Below are 7946 nucleotides of genomic sequence, written 5' to 3'. Positions count from 1 at the left end.
TGTTCTTTTACCCCAAGGTTGAATGTCTAAAGGCAACGTTAAATCTTCAGAGAATGGAGTTTCAATATAGTGAGACATTCAGGACTAAGTCCACATTTCTTTAGGAATGTAAAATACAACCTGGGAGAGAATTTGCAGAAAAGATTTATAATGTTTATTTTAAGCCTCAAGTGGATGCAAAGCCGGCAGGCCAGTGTCCCAGGGATGGAAGGAATTCCCAGCCTGGACAGAAGTGATGGGCAGTTTGGCTTGTGGATAATTTTAGGCTGTGGTAATTGTGACCAGGAGATGGATTGATAAGGAACGTGTAAGGATTATCCTTCCCTTGGGATTATTCCTATGAAAACAGGATTAATTGGAAGAGGCTTTTATTAAAGAGTGAGATGAGCGAGCCAGCATGGGCTAACCACTCAGGAAGACTGGGTTTATTGATTTCGCTGTAAGAGTTCGCATTCTACTGTTTTCATAACTTTAGTGTATATTCAACACTACCAAGGAATATACAAATATTTTCTTTTCAATTAGTGTGTAATCTATTTTTGTTGTGATTGAAGCAGATTGTTTTATCTACTCTAGCTTCGTAAAAGAAAGTTTTCAGGAAGAAGAGATAAACAAAGGAGGTCGGACAGCTCGCCTTAGGATGCTGAGGTTGCCTGAGGTGTGTGAGTGGATCACTTCACTGTTGTCAGAAAAAGAAGGTCAAGAAAAAGCCTTTAACGAATAAGAAGTAAATGCAAAGAAGCATTGTTTTTAATGGGGAAAGCTGGCTTTGAGGCTGGATAGACCTGGATCCAAATGGCGACCTCATCACCTGGAGTTGGCTGTGCGGCCTTGACCAAGTCCTGTGACTTCTCAGGATTTCTGGTCTCTCATTGGTAATAACAACTACTTTGAGAGTTCCTTGGGAGGATTAGTGGGCGGGTGAAACTCCGGAGACATACTCAAGATGCCCCTTTGTAGTGTTCTAATGTTCTAGAAAGAAAGATGTTCCGTCACAAAAGACACTGTGTGACATTGATTGCAATGGAAATCAATTTAATCTATGTTTACCAGATTTATAGATCAAAACAGATATTTTTAAGTTTATGACTTTCATGTAGTTAAAAAAGCAATGGAGCTTACTAAAAAAGCTACCAAGTACGGAATTAATGATTTATATTAGATATACTGATATTGACAAGATGGAAAATTACCCTCACCATGATTATAATGAATGTACAAAACAGCCCATTATTAATTCCTTAATTATTTTTCAAACTGGTCTCCCTTCTCTGCCAAGAAAGAGCTGGAGTGTGGGGCAGAGCTGAAGCCTTTGGTCAGCATCGGGGGATGATCTCGGTGTATTTCGGGACACCACAGTATTGATTCTTGTTAAAAGCAGGATATTTTAATTTCAAATCCTCCAAATAGATATTTACTTCATTATTAGTGGAAGGCCACTTAACAGTTAACACTACTTAAAAATGTGTGTGTAATTAATTCTATGAACATGGTGGCCTATTGCCATTGTTTTCTTACAATCAGAAGGAACCAAGAGGAAGATGATTAATCTTGTGCTAAATATTCTTTTTTCAAAATTCCAACGTGAAGGTTCTTCATACTGTGAAACTACAATGGGGTCACCAGAGGTCGTGGGCCACTGTTTTGTTCAGCGGTTTATCCTTTCACAATGCCACATGCTATAAACAAGATATGCAAAATTTTCCATTCATGTAAACACAAGTTGAACATTGTCATTTTTCTCTGCTGCCCCTTTCACCCAGTTCCCTCTCATCTGTTTGAATGTCCAGAAATGGGAAGGGAAATTAGAGACATTGGCCGGCCCTGAGTGTGGATCCTAATTTTGTAGATAATGGAGAGAGGGGACATGACTTTTCTCCCTCAAATGCTGCAGATGCACAAGCTTGAGGGGAACCCGGCTCTCTGTTCAGTGTGCTTGCTGTCTGTGGCTCCTTTTAGCTCACAAACACGCTTTGCTAATTAGAATGAATTCAAAAGCATCAGCCCAGACAGTGGGCTGACCTACGCTACAGTATTAATCCGAGACTGGAGTCCTCTCCGTGAGAGAGGCTTGGTGTACGTGCCGCTGGCTAGTGCTTATATTTAGCATGTTCTGAAGCAGGTTTAAACATTTCCTTTTTGGAAAGAACCCACTGGGGCTCTGGAAATGGACTCTGAATACAGCCATCTCTGATCTCTGACCGCATGCCTTTCGGTACAAAGTGGCCCCGTTAGGTCTCACCTCAGGGGCAACGTGGAGCTGGTTGCTCTGCTCTCCCCCTGACGTTTCTGGTCTCACCGAAGGATGGTATCAACTGATTCCCAAACTGGAAACCAGCAAGCTAGCTCTGAATTTTCATTTGTCAACACATCCAATCTCACAACAAATTATGTTGATTCTACTCGAATTTGTGTCCAATCCACCCCCTTATTTACACCCCTCTTGTCTCCACAGGCCTTTATCTGTTGCACAATACTTCCAATTTGCCCTCTGCCTTCAGATAGAATACAACCTCATAAGATACCACAGTGTATCTTTGTATGCTGGGTGTCTAACATAGGGTTCTGAACATAATAAACACTCAATTTACAGTCACTGAATTAAGAAGTTTCGCAGTGATCACAAGATGTGTAAGTGTATAGACAGTTATTTCCGGATCCATTTCTGAGATGTCTTCCTCAAGTCAAACAGCTTTCAAAGTGAGTTATTTGTGTGACAGTCATTTGTGTGACAGTACACAATTTCTTTTGAAACATTTCATAAGTCTTTAATGCTTTATTTGGCAAACCTAGATCATAATTTCTTCCTATTTCTTGGGTCACTTAGTAACAAATATCATTAATTGGTTTTAAACTAACTTAATAGATGTTTCAAATTTGAGGTTGAAATAAGGGAAGCACAGGGTCCTAATTTTCCTGCTTGGTTTGAAATTTTGAATAAGATGAAGTCATTTTAAAATTATATTCAGCGGATCAACAAAGTATCTGCTTCCATGCCTGGCTGAGAGTTATATGTATGGAAATGAACAAATATGAGTGTAAGACGGAAGTCTGTCTGTAAAAAGGGCATCTGGAGCATTTGGCAGAATGAAGGCAATTCCCCGGACAGTTCCCAGTAGAGTTTTTTTTCCTCTGGTTTTATACTTGAGATCACAATTGTGATTGACAGTAAAGGCCACGCTGTAAGAAATGCCTTCTTCCCTAAATGTTTAATTTTCAGATTGTATCGGTTTTTTGATAGAAGCTTTTGTTTTTCTTACACATGGACCAGACTGCAGCTAAAAACTCATGTATCTTAAGTTTTCACTAAACAGAAGCCCTATAGAAATTTTCTTGGGTGGAAGTAAATAGTCACCCAAATTCCTTTAACCTTCATGAGCATTCTTTAAGAGCATCCTGAGACAGGCTTGAGTGTGTCTTATACTCAGAACACTTGAGCTGAACTTGACTTTGTGAAAAGGGTGATGCCTCATTTCATTTGTCCTTTTTTAGTTTACTAGAATGAACTCAAATGACAGAAGTGTAGTGAGGTCACGAAATCGCTCATGCTGAGATATGTAAGGAAAATGTAGGACCGAAATAGGTCTTCACCTGACCTTCCTGGCGAGTCCCGTCCTGTGGATTGGGAGGAGCATCTCAGACTTGCCAATGGGAACTCTTTCTATCACTTCATGTTTCTATTTATCCTTTCGGTTTAAACATCCAGACTATTCAAAATTGGAATCAGGGCTGGAAAAGGAGCCTCTCTGGAATAACCTTGTTTCTTACAGTAAATTTCTAGTCTTTGGATTTTATACCCCCCTCTCTTTTCCTGCCCAGAATGGCTTCTGGGGACATTAAAGTGGTTTCACTGAACATTTGTGGCAAAAAAAAACCAGGTGAAAAGACCCACGGGATGCCCCCTGCATACTCTCTGGGCACAGCGGGAGTGGCTGGGCCAGTCCTGGCTTGGTACCAGCTGAAGGTCAGCTGCTCTCACCTGGCTATTGGGACTTAAAGCGGGTGGTCCCGGGATGGAGCTGACAGCCTTCAGTCGTGATGTTCCTACCAACAGCAGCCGCATCATTGAGCCCCCGAGCTCTGGAGGATCATGGACACCCGGGCTCCCCTGGGCCCTGGTTTGGCGGGATGACCCATACATGCTCTAAGCTAGATCTCCCTACCCCCAGCTCTGCACTCTTTCCATGATACAATGTTGCCTTTTCTGCAAATGCAAAGTTCTGTGTAGTTTCAAACCTAAATAGATACAGATTGGAAGATCTGTTAAACTATATGATGAAATCTAACTTTTTGTTCACCCTTTGGTCTGAATTAATTAAATAAATATTTTAGTGTTGAAGGCGTCTGTGTGATAGAGATTTGGTTCTGAAATTTGAATCCCATCTCCGCAACTTGGCCTTTTTAGTTTACTAAAGGTTCACTAACACTCTCTGAGCTCCGATTTCCCTGTGAAGTGGGAACAGTAAACCTCAACTTGCAGATGTCTGTAAGTTACAGAATTGCAATGTTTATTTCCGGCACAGTCGTTAATATAACTCTTTTTGTTCTTGGTACTCCATGAATATTTGTGGTTCCTGAATGTTTCTTTTGAGTCTAAATTTTAAAGTCCAAAATTTAAAAGACAGAATCAAGGAATTAAGAAGAAAGGATAGAAAGAAAAGTTACAGAACCATATCTCTATAATTTAGATTGCTTTTTATTTTTATTTAGTTTGTTTTCTGGTGAGATAATTTCACATCTAATCCTTCTTTGTCCAATTTGATGGTTATGGGAAAAATTGGTATCACAAATAGAAAAAGCACTGTATAAGTTAATGTTGTTATAATTATTTCAGGAATCTTGGATCTACTTTTTAATTAAGGAAAATCTGTAAGATACCCTTCAGGGAATTTGGTAAGAGAAATAATATAATATTTAATGGTTCAGAAAGTTAGTTTCCTCTTTATCATCAATATTTTTGTGTGGAAGGCAAAAAGATCAGTGAAGTAGTGAGATTTCCCAAAAGTGTTTTAAAGAGATTTTTGTCCATCTAGGTAAAAGTTTGCCGATCAACATTTCTCTGTACTCTTAAGCTTTAGGTCTCCTCCAGGAGTTCCGTAAGGCGCAAATGCTGATTCAAACAAAGTACACTGATTCTGGTAGAAGAAATACACAGCTGTAGCAAAAAATTTTCCAAGAGCCCATTAATGTGATAAATCAGATAATTTTTGAGTAGTAACTATACATAGATCTGTAGACTAGGTAATCCATAAGTGAGCTTCTTTAAACTTTAAGACCTAATTACCTTGGTAAGTAGCTTCATCACTGACACCAGAGAGACTTGACCAGACCACATCTGCAGTCCCTCTTGTATGTGTGGGTTTTGGCATTCTGGCGAGCGAGGGGAGTAGGGAGATTCGTCAAGAGATTTCTTTTTTCTAATGACAGGGAATTAGTGGAAATTCCTCCAGTTGGGAATGACCCCTCTCCCATGACCACCTCTCTTTCATTACCATCAATTTGAAGAAATTATTATTCTGAGAACTAATAAAAATAATAATTAATGAGATTACTTTTTACAGTAGTCAGCTTCTAAGCAAGTCTGTCTGAAACACTTTTAGTTAAATTTAGCAGAACATGGGCAAGATCTTTGCATTAAAAACTACAAAAGAAACTTTAAAAGACAATGAGAAGGAAATATACCACAACCTTGAATTAGAAAACTCATTAAGATGTCAATTCTCTGCCAAACTGGTATATAGATTGAAAGCACTCTGTGGAGGTCACAGAATGTCTTTGTAGAAGTTGGCAAAGTGGTTCTAATAGACACATGGAAGTGTAAAGGACCTAGAATTTCCAAATAATTCTTAAAAAGAAAAATAAATATGGAAGACTTCCATTTCCTGATCTGAAGCCTTCATAATCTTCATAGAGCTACATACTCAGGACAGTGCAGCCTTGGTGTAAGGATGAACAAAAAGACTAATGGAATGGCCTGAGGAGTTCAGAATAGACCACTATTTACAGAAGCAATGGGTTTTCAAGAAATATGCCAAGATAATCTGATGAGGAAAAGATAGTCCTGTCAATAGATATAATGTTGGGACCCCCGGTACACAAATTTTAAAAAATGAGCCTTAACTCCTATTCATACCATATTCAAAAATAAACCTAGAGTGAGATCAAAACATAACACTTCTAGAAAGAAACAGAAACACTTTTCAATATTTGAGGGTAGGCAAAGATTTTGTAGACAGAACATAACCTATCTGTAAAAATGGATAAATTGGACTTTATTAAAATAAAAAACTTCTGCTGATTCAAAGATACCATTCAGAAATGGAAAAAACAAGCCACAAATCAGAAGAAATTTCTGCAATACATGTATCGGACAAAGGACCCACATCCAGAGTAGGTAAAGAATTCAGACCTTAAAAATAAGACAAATGACAATTAAGAAAAAGATCTGAATAGACATTTCATGCATACACACCAATATGTATATATGATGACCAGTGAGGACATGCAAACAAGGACAAGAGGACATCATTAATCATTAGAGAAGGTAAATTAAAGCCACGAGGAGATAATAGTAAACTTAGAATGTTAAAACAGATTGACAATGTCAAGTGTTGGAAAGAATGTGGAGCAACTTTTATTCGCTGCCGTTGGGAATGTAAAATGCTATAACTACTTGGAAAAACCATTTGTTTCTTATAAAATTAAACATATACTTCCACATGACTCAGGCTTAGCTACTCAAGAGAGATGAAAACCTATGTCCACAAAAAGACTGGCACCCTATATTCATAGCAGCTTTAGTTATAATAGCACCAAACTGGAAACGACCCAAATGCCCATTTATAGATGAATGGATAAACAATTTGCGGAATAGTCATACAGCTTACCTAGCAATGGAAAAGAATAAACTACTTATACATGTGACAACATTTTTGAATCTCAAAAACATTCTGAGCTAAAGAAGCCAGGCACAAAAAGATCTGTGCTTTATGATTGCATTTATATCAAGTTCTAGGGCAGGCAAACCTCATCCATAGTTTCAGAAGTTAGATCAGTAGCTGCCCGAGAAGGAGATGGAGGTGATTGCGGAGTTATGGGGGAATCTGGTGGGGGTGGGGCGGGGATGACAGAAGTATTCTTTATCTTAATTATGGTGGTGATTTTCCAGATGTACACATTGTCAAACCTCATCAAAATGTACACTTAGAATGGTGTGTCTTATTATTTGCAAAATACAGTTTGAAGTAAAATGAATGAATGAATGAGTGAATGAATGAATAGACTATTTTCCCAGTCAAAATCAAGAAAGATAGAGCCTGTAAGGTCCACCTAACTTGGAGTAAGTATGAAGGACCGAGGAGCGGTGTAATTCTCTCTCTACACCTCCTTCCACTTCATGAGGGATCAGTTCCTACCCCTTCCCAGGATTCCATGTTTACTGCCCTTTGTAGCTCACAAAATAGTTCAAAATCTTCATAAATGTCAAATTAAGCAGCTAAATTCAAATACACTTCAGGTTAGCTATTTTTCTATTGTTTTCAATTTTAAGTATTCTTTGTTCTGTCAACTTAGTGTTACATTTCTTGCTTCATGTTTTTATTGTGGCATCTCTGATATTAGCAATTGGATCATGCTCAACCCAGGGAAAATGATTCCTGGAATTTCTTCCTTGTTGGTAAATTCTGCTGCATCTGTCTTGTCCTAGCTTTCTAACTAGCTTCTCACTGGTCTTCCTACCCGCAGCCCATTCTGCAAATCACCATGTGATAGACCCTTCTTCCAGTGTCGTCCTGATCGAATCAGCCCCTTCTCAGAACCCTTTACTTCGCTTACTAGAGAACATCCGACTCACTAGTCTTCCCATCTTGATCGTTACCATCTTTCCTAGCCAGTCCCCCACTATTCCCTAACATTGCCTGCTGGTCATTCCTTGGTTGTGTCCTTTC

Source organism: Manis javanica, chromosome 16, assembly GCF_040802235.1.
Source record: "Manis javanica isolate MJ-LG chromosome 16, MJ_LKY, whole genome shotgun sequence".
Lineage (NCBI taxonomy): Eukaryota > Metazoa > Chordata > Mammalia > Pholidota > Manidae > Manis > Manis javanica.
This window is presented reverse-complemented; position numbering follows the sequence as displayed.